General features: G+C 45.3%; 1 pseudogene; it reads right to left on the bottom strand.

The window, feature by feature from the left end:
• Positions 1-5,323: 5,323 nt before the first annotated feature.
• On the bottom strand, positions 5,324-8,602 carry LOC113018051 (uncharacterized; annotated as a pseudogene).
• Positions 8,603-11,059: the final 2,457 nt, after the last annotated feature.

The raw sequence follows: 11,059 nt of genomic DNA, 5'->3' as shown, positions 1-11,059 counted from the left end.
TGAAAAACAGAAATGTAGTCAGTTCTTTTTATATATTAAATATCATGGTTGTAGTGATGGGATTTCCGGCTCTTTTTAGAGATCCGGCTCTTTCGGTTCGGCTCACTAAAAAGAGCCGGCTCTTTCGGCTCCGAACCGGCTCTTCAGGTTGTTTTGTTGCTTTAATTAATTTATTATTAACAATAATATAAAATTATGCACAAAAGGAATTACTAACGTAAAAACAAGTGGTTTTATTTATATATGTTTATATATAAATATATGCGGTGGCCCCTAGAGACAAAACACGTACAAACTCCAAAACACATTTCTAGCATGAACTGAACTTCCAAAGCAGAGCTACTAGATCACTTAAATTACACAATTGAAAGCATGTGTGTATTGTTTGTGTATTTATACACAGGCACTCATATATATATTCAAATAATTTTAAAAAAAGTTCATTTACCTGTTATTACCACACACCAAATCCGGTCATTGGTACTTGCTGGCTTGTGTAGCCACAAGATAACAAAGGCTCAACACTGCGCCCAGCATCCTGGAGCACTTCTGTTGTTCTTTTGTACGTGTTTTGAGTTTTTATGTGCTTCTGAGTTTTTATATGCTTCTGAGTTTTTACGTGCTTCGGAGTTTGTACGTGTTTTTACGTGTTTTGGAGTTTTTACGTGTTTTGGAGTTTGTACGTGTTTTTACGTGTTTTGGAGTTTGTACATGCTTCAGAGTTCGTACGTGATTTGAAGTTTGTATGTGCTTTGTCTCTAGGGGCCACCGTAAATATACTTTTATTTATTCACTCCACATAAAATGTAATAAATAAATCATCTAATACAAAAATCAACTATTCACATTTCAAGTTTTAACTATTTACATTTTCAGCTTTTTCCTTTCACAAATTTAAAGTGAAAAGAACACAAAACACTGCAAACCACAACACAATTAAATATAAATTATAATATGAAAACTAAAAGAACATGCATATTCTCTGTCATACGGACCTGCATGAATAAACTTTCTGAATCCTTTATCATCTGCAACCGAAAATAGTTGTGGATGATTACTATACCTTTCTAATGTTGTTGTCCCTGCCTCTCTTTCTCTCTCTCTGGCTCTGTTCCTGTGCTACTGAGTGTAACTACCGCCCCTCCCCCCTCTGCCCAGCGTAAAGCACAAGGCTCGCGTGCAGAGTGAAGCGGAAAAAAAGTGCGAGAGAGAGGCTGAGAGAAAGAAAAAAAAAAAAAACCACGTGACGGCTCGCGATAAGGAGCCGGCTCGCGTCGTTCACGTCAAAGAGCCGGCTCTAAGAGCCATTTCGTTCGCGAACGACCCATCACTACATGGTTGGCTTTATAAAAAAAATAATTTTAAAAAGATGATAAAAGAGGAAGAGACATGTAACGAGTAAGAGACCAACAGAGACTATCGTTGTTTTTTCATTTTGCAAATTAATACAGCTCATTGGCTCTGCAATGACAAATATAGGAGTTTGTCTTTTGTTTTGTTTTTAATCCTGTTCTGTCTGTCAGCTTTTTTGCAATTATAACTATGATCTGAATGTACTGTTGTGCCAAACATATTTTGATTTTCTAACATCAGCTTTATAGGTTCTCAGTAGCCTCGTCTTTTTCAGGTGTTTCTTTTATCTGTTTAGTTTTTTTTTTTTTCTTCAATTCGTGTTATTGTGTTATATGCATTTAGATATGTAACCACTCCCTCCATGACCATGTTCTACAGGGGCAAAGGCACATCAAGCCCCAAACCCTGGCCCAGGCATGCACACACACAGAGGCTCACTCACTCACTCACTCAAACATACATAATGACTTACAGAGACGCACAAAGAAATACATGTGATTTTTGACCATGTCCTTCAATGCACATATTAAACAAATATGTAAGACTGCTTTCCTCTGTACTGGAAATTTCTTTATTTTATGTATTAATGACATATTTTAATCATATCACATTGGTAATAGTAACATCACTTTCTCACTTTGGTATAGCAAGCTCACTCCTGACACCAATTGTATGCAATTGCGTTGTAGACTTGAAGATCTCCAGACATCCTCCTTCTCGGGAGGTGATGGGTGGTCGTAACTTTTTTAGAGTGGGAGAGGGGCCAAGATGAGCTGGATTGAAGGTATAGAGATATATGATGTGCTGTGGAATGTTGTTTGCTTGAAAGTGTTCTGGAAAGGTATAAAATGGTTCAGGGCAGTGTCCTTCCTCAGAAAATTGTTTGATGTTTGATCTGAACATTTTCTTTTCCACTAACGACCAGAGATGGGCCGTAACGCGTTACTGTAATCTGATTACTTTTTTCAAATAACGAGTAACGTAAGGGATTACTATTGCAAAAACGGTAATTAGATTACCGTTACTTTTCCATAGGAACGCTGCGTTACTGCGTTACTAAAACCGTGATTTTTTTGCGAGAATGTCTCATGACAGTAAGCGAGTGCGACGTTCGTGACAACAGCTGTGTGCAGATCAACAGTGGATAATATATCAAGTGCGGGAGAGAGTATGAGCGTGCAGCGTTTAAAGTGTGGAAGTACTGACCTTTGAGTTTGATTCCATAAAAAGTGATAAAAACATTAGTGTCCGTTGTGCGTGGGAAGAAAACTTCTTTTTACAGCGAAAAAAAACCCCTAAACAAGCACCGAGTGCACAACGACGTAATGGGAAATTCACAGAGAAACTCGCGGATTCTTCAACTGACCGCTGCGGCACACCTGCACCAGGGTAAACCTCCGCCTACCCTACTCCTGCTTTACAGGTGAAAATAGAGCAAAAGGACCGCTAGTCTTTGACTTAAAACTGATAAAACAAGTTAAAAAAAGATACTTTTCCATTTGATTACATTTTGTATGATGGATTATGCAGAAAAAGTAGAATTGGGCTGAAAGATCTATCGCTTTATCACCTCTTCAGGTTGTAAATCGTGTTTTTAAAAAGTAACTAAGTAATTAATTACTTTTGAAAATAAGTAATTAGTAAAGTAACGGGATTACTTTTTTGGGGAAGTAATCAGTAATTAGTTACTGATTAATCAGTAATTAGTTACTGATTACTTTTTTCAAGTAACTTGACCAACACTGCTAACGACCACAATCACGCTGACGGCTTCTGATTGGGCCTTGCTGACTCTTATACTCTGTCAACATTGACCCTGTCTTTAGACAACTGCACCCCCATAAGTCCAGCTATAGAGCCTCTGTATACAGAGACCTTGGGCCAGCGGATGGGTCAAATTCCCCCCAAGGGTGGAATAGTGGTCTCCATACTCCATGATAGTTGGGTACTGGACTGAAGTTCAGACTGAGCTTGCTAAGACAGGAGGGGGAGACAGGCAGTCTACTCCTGAACACTGTTTTAGAGCTCACCAAACTAATAATAAAATATATAATAGTAAAATATATAATTAATCTATTAATTCAGAAACAACGTCAGGAGATCTGTGAAGGCTTCATTCTTGTCTTTTTCTGAAGGAAAAATAATATTTCTTCTGCTATTCTGATGAAGTGTGTAAAAGATTTTGGAATGGACATTTCACAGCCATTCTATTAGTTCACGTCACCCTGCTCAGGTCAGAGGGGCTGCAGAAGTTTATCTCTTTGAGGTCAGAGAATCAAGTGACATTGGGAATTCTCTGTCAGAATTAGAGATTATTGTTACTGAGATTTCCAAAACCAATGTCCTAATGTCTTAAATAACAAAACAAGATTTTGTCGGTGGAGTGAGGCTGCATATCTGTTGTGATTTTATTAATCTTTTAAATCAGTTAAATCAATGTGTGTGTGTGTGTGTGTGTGTGTGTATTTACTTGTTTTTAAAAATTGAGTGTATTGATTTGTTTTACTTAAATAAAGAACATGTTTTAAAGTTTTAACAGGAGTTTGTTTCTTGAATAAACCATTGGTTTGATTATGATTTGACGACAATTAAGCTTAACTTTGAGGATCACGCATGGCCGAGTATAACTTTGATTGCAAAAAGCTTATTATGACCGTTGGCATCCAGGTAGTTTTTTAGGGGTGGAAAAAGTGCTTAAAGGTGTACAAGATGACATCAGCAGTAAGATTAACTTGCAAACTGTCACGGTCCTGGGTCTGTGACCCAGTGTTTTGCGTATTATTATTATTATTATTATTGTTATTATTATTATTATTATTATTATTATTGTAATTTGTTATTTCTGGTGTTTAATATAGGTTTGGTTGGGTGCTGCTGAGTTTTGTCTATGGATTTCCTGTTTTACTTTGAAGGTCTGTGTCGTACCACCGTTCCTGCCTGTGTGTTTCGTCCATATGCAATTTTGAGTTTTGTACTTTGGAAGCTGTGGTTCTTTTGAGTTCACTTCTGCCTCCGCGAGTCCTGCACTTGGGTCTTTTTCCCTGCCTGCCTACAGACAGACCATAACAGAACGACGCGAACACTCCGCTCTGTAGAAAGATTTTGGCCGCATTACACAGCTAATTAAATAGACAATTCATGCTTCGGATACCCGGTGTTCTGACGAACCATCCTACTTTGGCAAAACGTCCTACTGTAAGTAGTTTATGCACATTTCTGCTGTCACAGAGTAATTCCAGCACAAATTTCAGTAGGTATGATGGTTTGCCACTTAACTTTGCCCATCAGAGTATGCTTGTAGCTCAAATTCATAAAGCCAGGACAGTTTGCCACTTAATTTTACCCGTTAAAGTATGCTTGTAGGTAACATTGGCACTTAATTTTACCCATCAGAGTATCTTTCTAGCTCATATTCACAAAGGTAGGACGATTACCCACTGATATTTTAGCTGTTAAAGTATGCTTCTAGCTCAGATAAACAAAGGTAGGACGATTTGCCACTTTATTTCAGCTGTTAAAGTATGCTTGTAGGTCACATTCACAAAGGTAGGATGGTTTGGTACTTAATTTTACCCGCCCGAGTCTTTTTCTAGGTAATATTCACAAAGGTAGAACAGGTTGTCACTTGGTTTTGTGCTGTGTGCATGCGCAGAAACAATGGGTAGGATGGTTTGTCATGCTGGTTCTTACACAGCTTGCCGCAGATACATGTCTTACTTCGTAGTCCTTTCCATTGCGTTGGTCGTTAACCTTGAGTCCGTCCAATTGGAAACCTCATCCTCCCCCCCTCTCGGGATCTCCTGGGGGTATCTTTCTTTAGGGCTTTCCGTAGCTTTTTGGGGTGCGGGATGCTAGCCCACCCTGCCCCTGGAGCCGTCTTTCCGAGCTGTCATCTGTCTCTCCAGTAGTCACCAAACTTTCTCGGTTGTCACCTAGTCTCTTCCTAGGCGTCACTGGCACAGCCAGAGTTTAACTATAAAGACACATCTCCTGGATGCACTGGTACGCATCTTCAGTGATGTATCCTAGGGTCATCAGGTGTTTCGGGTCTCACAACATCATACACCCTCGCCCAGGCGACCCAGCCGGGGGTGATCAGGCCCCGACTTGCGTACCATTAGCTACCCGCGGATCAGCCCTCTTGATCCACAGCCACCTTGTGGCTTTTTCTCACTCACAGCCTGGATGGCCCTCTTCTTGGGTGCCCCCGCCACGCCCAGCGGGCCTAGGACTTTGCAGAGTGATCGTCCTGCAAAGCCCCTACAACCCACTTCTATGGTCTCATAGAAAGTCTTCCAGCCCCTTCCCCTGCACTCCTGCACTAGTTCCTGGTACTTTCCTCGTTTCCTTTCATTGGCCTCCTCAATCCGCTCTTCCCAGGGCACTGTAAGTTCCAGCATGATCAGCTGTTTTGAGGCCTCGGAAATAATTATCATGTCTGGCCAGAGTGATGTTTTTGCAATGTTCTGAAGGAACTTTAGTTGTTTACCCAGGTCAGCCTGTAGCTGCAAATCAGAGGCTGTGTTGAGGAGGCCAGTTGTCAAATGTGGGCACACCTGGGGTTTCTCTCCAGCCTTAATAAAAGAGATTGCCTTCCTCGGAGCCTGAAGATGCTTGCTGGTGCTGATTGCTGAGGCAATCTTTTCAGCAACTACTCTGAGCACCTGGTCGTGCCGCCAACGATACCGACCATCAGCCAGGGCCCTTGGGCAGCTGCTAAGGAGGTGTTCTAGGGTCCCTCTTCCAGAGCACAGGGGACAGGCAGGTGTCTCACTCTTTCCCCACAATGGAGGTTTGCTGGGCTTGGCAGAGTGTCGTATACTGCCTGCACTAGGAATCGGATCCAGTGGAAGTCTGCCTGCATTAAGTTTGCCCAGGTGACCTTGCGCTGCAAGGTGCTCTCCCACCTTGTCCATGCTCCCTGCTGCTTAAGGCCTACAGCTCTACTTACTCGCTCCTCCTCCACACCTGCTCGGACCTCTTCCTGGAGTAGCTGCTGTCTCTCCTTTCCTTGTGCCCTGCTGACCTGGGCCTTTGGGAAGTACCCCAAGCCTGCTCCCCCTGTTGCTAAGACCCCCATCAGTGTTTTCTGCCTTAGGCGTGACTCCGCCACCTCAACTGCCTTCTCAGCCTTCCACTTTCTTCCTGTCCTTACCTCAATACCTGCTGATGCCACCTTGCAGTCTTTAGAATCTCTGTATTCTAGGGCTTCTCGTGTGCGGCCACCTTGAACTCTTCTGTGAGACCACTGAAGGGTAACTGCATGCTGTTGCTTGCCCCATACAAGGCAGCGCTGGTGAGACTGCGGGGAAGTCCCAGCCACTTACGAAGAAAGCCACTGATCGTTCTTTCAAGGGATTCCACAGTAGTTATTGGAACTGTATAGACAAGCAAGGGCCACAGGATTCGGGGCAGGATGGAATGCTGGTAGATCCAGGCTTTAAATCTTCCAGGCAGGCCGGACTTATCCACCTTAATGAGCCACGCTCCCAGCTCCTCATTTGCCTTCTGAATAGCAGTAGAGTCTTTCAGGCTGGAGTCAAAGAGTTTCCCCAAGCTCTTAACTGGTTGTTCCGTTATGGATGGAATAATGGTTCCTGAAATTGAGAACCGGAACATGTCTGTCACCTTGCCCTTCTTCAGTACCATCGATCTTGACTTAGAAGGTTTAAAACTCATCCTTGCCCATGAGATGAGTCTCTCAAGACCTTGCAAGATCCACCTACACCCGGGAACTGATGATGTTGTAATGGTGAGGTCATCCATATAGGCTCTGATAGGGGGCTGACGAACACCTGACCTTGTTAACGGCCCTCTGCACTCCACCTCCGCAGCCTTTACCACCATGTTCATTGCCAGGGCAAAGAGCGTAACTGAGATGGTACAGCCTGTTATTATACCTTTCCCGAGTCGGTGCCAGTCTGAAGTAACTGCCCTAGAAGTGACCCTAAGCCTGAAATTGGCATAATAGTCCAGGATCAGGTCCTTGATCTTGCTGGGGACATGGTGGAGGTGTAAAGCATGCTCAACCAGTTTGTGTGGGATCGACCCATACGCATTAGTCAGGTCCAGCCACAATATAGCTAGGTCGCCTCTGTTCTCATGGGCTTCTCTTATAAGGTGTGTAACTACACCAGTGTGCTCTAGGCAACCAGGAACTCCTGGGATCCCCCCCTTCTGAACTGATGGATCAATGTAATTGTTTCTAAGGAGAAACTCGGTCAATCTCCGGGAGACAACGCTAAAAAGCACCTTCCCCTCCACGCTCAATAGCGAGATGCTCCGAAACTGGTTTATGTTTTTTGGAATCCTCCTCTTTGGGAATCCAGACTCCCTCTGCGCACCTCCACTGATCAGCAACTCTCCCTCTCCGCCATATCACCTTTAAGATCTTCCACAGGTGGCGAAGCAACTCTGGGCAGCGCTTATAGACAAGGTAGGGTACGCCACTGGGACCTGGGGAAGATGCTGAGTGGGCTGCTTTGATGACCTCACACACCTCCTTCAAACTTGGCTCCGTCAACTTGAACTCTACTGATGGTGGGGCAGGGTTGATGAGAGCTTTGTTTGGTCCCAAGTCTTGTTCCCTCAATGGGTCACTCATGGTCTCATGAAGGAAGTTATTCACCTCCTCTGCTGAGCACTCCAACTGCCCCCTTCGCTTAACCCCAAGCAATTGTTTGGAAAAGTGAAAGGGATCAGCAATAAAAGCTGCACGTTTCCTGGCTCTCTCTCTTCCTCGCCTCTTGTGCCATTCTGCTCTACGGAGTGTAATTAGCTTCTTCCGCAAGATGTTATGCAGTTCTTCTAAAGCTTGCTTCTCCTCCGCATCAGCATTCTTGAACTGCTTCTTAAGGCTCCTGAGCTCCTGGCGCAGTTGATGAATCTTCATGGCCCTGCGGTTCATGGTGTAAGGGGTCTTGTTGTTACACTTCTCGATCAGGCCGAACCTTTCTGAGGCGTAGCTGACTATGATGGTGGTCATTGTTTTAAGCCTGCTGTCGGCATCTCTTTTGGCCACAGCTTGTATGATGTTGGAGACATCCTCATCAAACTTCTGCTACTCGCTCCGGCTGCTGGCTGGGGGCCACTTAATCCGCTGTTGTGGAACTACACTGCTTGGATTGGAAGAGTCCCGTGCATGGAGGGACTGGGCTCTGTGGGGTGCCTCCTGGCCGGGCTCCTCCTGTGTCTCACCAGGTTCAGGACCTGTGCGTTGCACCTCACTCTCCCGCTCCAAACATTTCATTCTAAGGCCAACATAAAGACTGTACTCCCAAAGTTCTATCAGCATGTCAAATGTCCCACCAGAGGAGAAAACACTCTAGATCATGTTTACTCCAACATCAAACATGCATATAGAGCCATACCCCTCCCCCACCTCGGTCAGTCCGACCATCTCTCCCTCCTGCTCTCCCCAGCCTACACCCCCCTCAGGCGCAGTGCCAGGCCCACCACAAAGACTGTTACAACCTGGCCGGAAAATGCTCTCTCCAAACTACAGGACTGCTTCACAGAGACAGACTGGGACATATTTGAACACCAGGACCTAGAAACATTCACAGGATCAGTACTGGACTACATCAAGTTCTGTACTGCAAATGTGACAGTGGACAAAAGCATTCGGGTTTTCCCAAATCAAAAACCCTGGATGACCAGCGAGGTCCGCTCACTCCTCAAAGCCCGTGATGCCGCCTTCAGGTCAGGTGACAGAGCTCTGTACAGGGCTGCTCGAGCTGACCTGAAAAGGGGGATTAAAAAAGCCAAGTCAATCCACAAAAGGAACATCGAGTCCCACCTGTCCAGCAACAACACACGAGAGGTGTGGCAGGGAATGCAAGACATCATCAACCACAGAGGCAGTACTGTGAAAACAGAAAACCCGAGTGGGCAGCTGGCAGAGGAAATAAACAGCTTCTTCGCCCGCTTTGAAACACCACAACAGCAACACTCATCTGCTTCAGCCCTGCTCCCATCCTCATCCTCACCTGGTTCCTGCACCGCTCCACTCACTGTAACAGAGCACGATGTCAGACGTGTGCTCCTAGCAGTGAACCCCAGGAAGGCGGCCGGTCCAGATGGAGTACCTGGCAAGGTACTAAGAGCATGCGCACACCAGCTCACCCTCATCTTCACCAGACTCTTCAACTTCTCACTGGATCAGGCAGCCATCCCATCCTGTCTAAAATCAGCCACAATCATCCCAGTGCCGAAGAAGTCTCCCATCTCCAGCCTGAATGATTACCGCCCTGTGGCCCTCACACCGGTAATCATGAAATGCTTTGAGAGACTAGTCCTTCAGCACATCAAGGATTACCTCCCCCCAGAATTCGACCCCCACCAGTTTGCATACCGTGCAAACAGATCCACAGAAGACGCCATCGCCACAGCCCTCCACGCTGTGCTGAGTCACCTAGAGCAGCGGCAAAGCTATGTCCGAATGCTCTTTGTGGACTACAGCTCAGCCTTTAATATAATCATCCCGGACATCCTCATCACCAAACTGGTCACTCTTGGCCTCCCTCCTCTCACATGTGCCTGGATAAAGGATTTCCTCACAAACTGGCCCCAGACTGTAAGACTCGGCCCTCATCTCTCCTCCACTCGCACACTGAGCACCGGCTCCCCACAGGGCTGTGTGCTGAGCCCCCTCCTGTATTCTCTCTACACCTACGACTGCAGTTCGACCCACAACAACACTCTCATCATCAAGTTTGCTGATGACACCACGGTAGTCGGACTCATCTCGAAGGGAGACGAGGCAGAGTACAGAGAGGAAGTCCTGAAGCTGGCAGCATGGTGTTCAGAAAACAACCTGGCACTGAACACTAAGAAAACCAAAGAGCTCATTGTTGACTTCAGGAGACACAGCACCGACTTGGCCCCCCTCTACATCAACGGGGAGTGTGTGGAGAGGGTCCACATTTTCCAGTTTCTTGGTGTCCTCATCTCTGCTGACATCTCCTGGACAGGAAACATCTCAGCGGTCATCAAGAAGGCCCAACAGCGGCTGCACTTCCTGAGAGTCCTCAGGAAGTACAAGCTGAACTCCAACCTGCTGCTGACCTTCTACCGCTCGTCCATTGAGAGCCTGCTAACCTACTGCATCACGGTATGGTACAGCAGCTGCACCAAAGCAGATAGAGTGAGGCTTCAGAGTGTGGTCAAGACAGCACAAAAGATCATCGGCTGCCCTCTCCCCTCCCTGATGGACATTTATTCCTCCCGCTGCCTCAGCAGAACAGCAAACATTATCAAGGACAGCTCCCACCCTGGCTTCAACATGTTCAGCCTGCTTCCCTCAGGGAAGCGCTACAGGTGCATCAACACAAAAACCCACAGACTCAAAAACAGTTTCTTCCCCAAAGCGATAACCACCCTGAACTCACACATGCACAGATAACACAGCCCCCCACTTCCCACTTCCTCTATGGACCACCACTGTGCAATACCAATTCTATGTGCATAACTCACTGTAGTATACATTAACACATCTTATATCTACATATTACTTACGTCTCTTGTTATAGTCACATTATATATAATCATATATGTTATATACTGTCCATATAGTACATAGCGCTTGCAGAACTGTCACACCCCCCCCAGCATGTTTTACACTGAGTAGGAGATGCTCTGTATCTCATTGTACAACTGTACTAAGTGCACAATAAAGGCATTCTAATTCTATTTCTAGTCTATTCCA

The sequence above is a fragment of the Astatotilapia calliptera genome, unplaced genomic scaffold (assembly GCF_900246225.1).
Source record: "Astatotilapia calliptera unplaced genomic scaffold, fAstCal1.2 U_scaffold_36, whole genome shotgun sequence".
NCBI lineage: Eukaryota > Metazoa > Chordata > Actinopteri > Cichliformes > Cichlidae > Astatotilapia > Astatotilapia calliptera.
The sequence above is the reverse complement of the archived record's forward strand: the minus strand, read 5'-3'. Positions and strand labels throughout refer to the sequence as shown.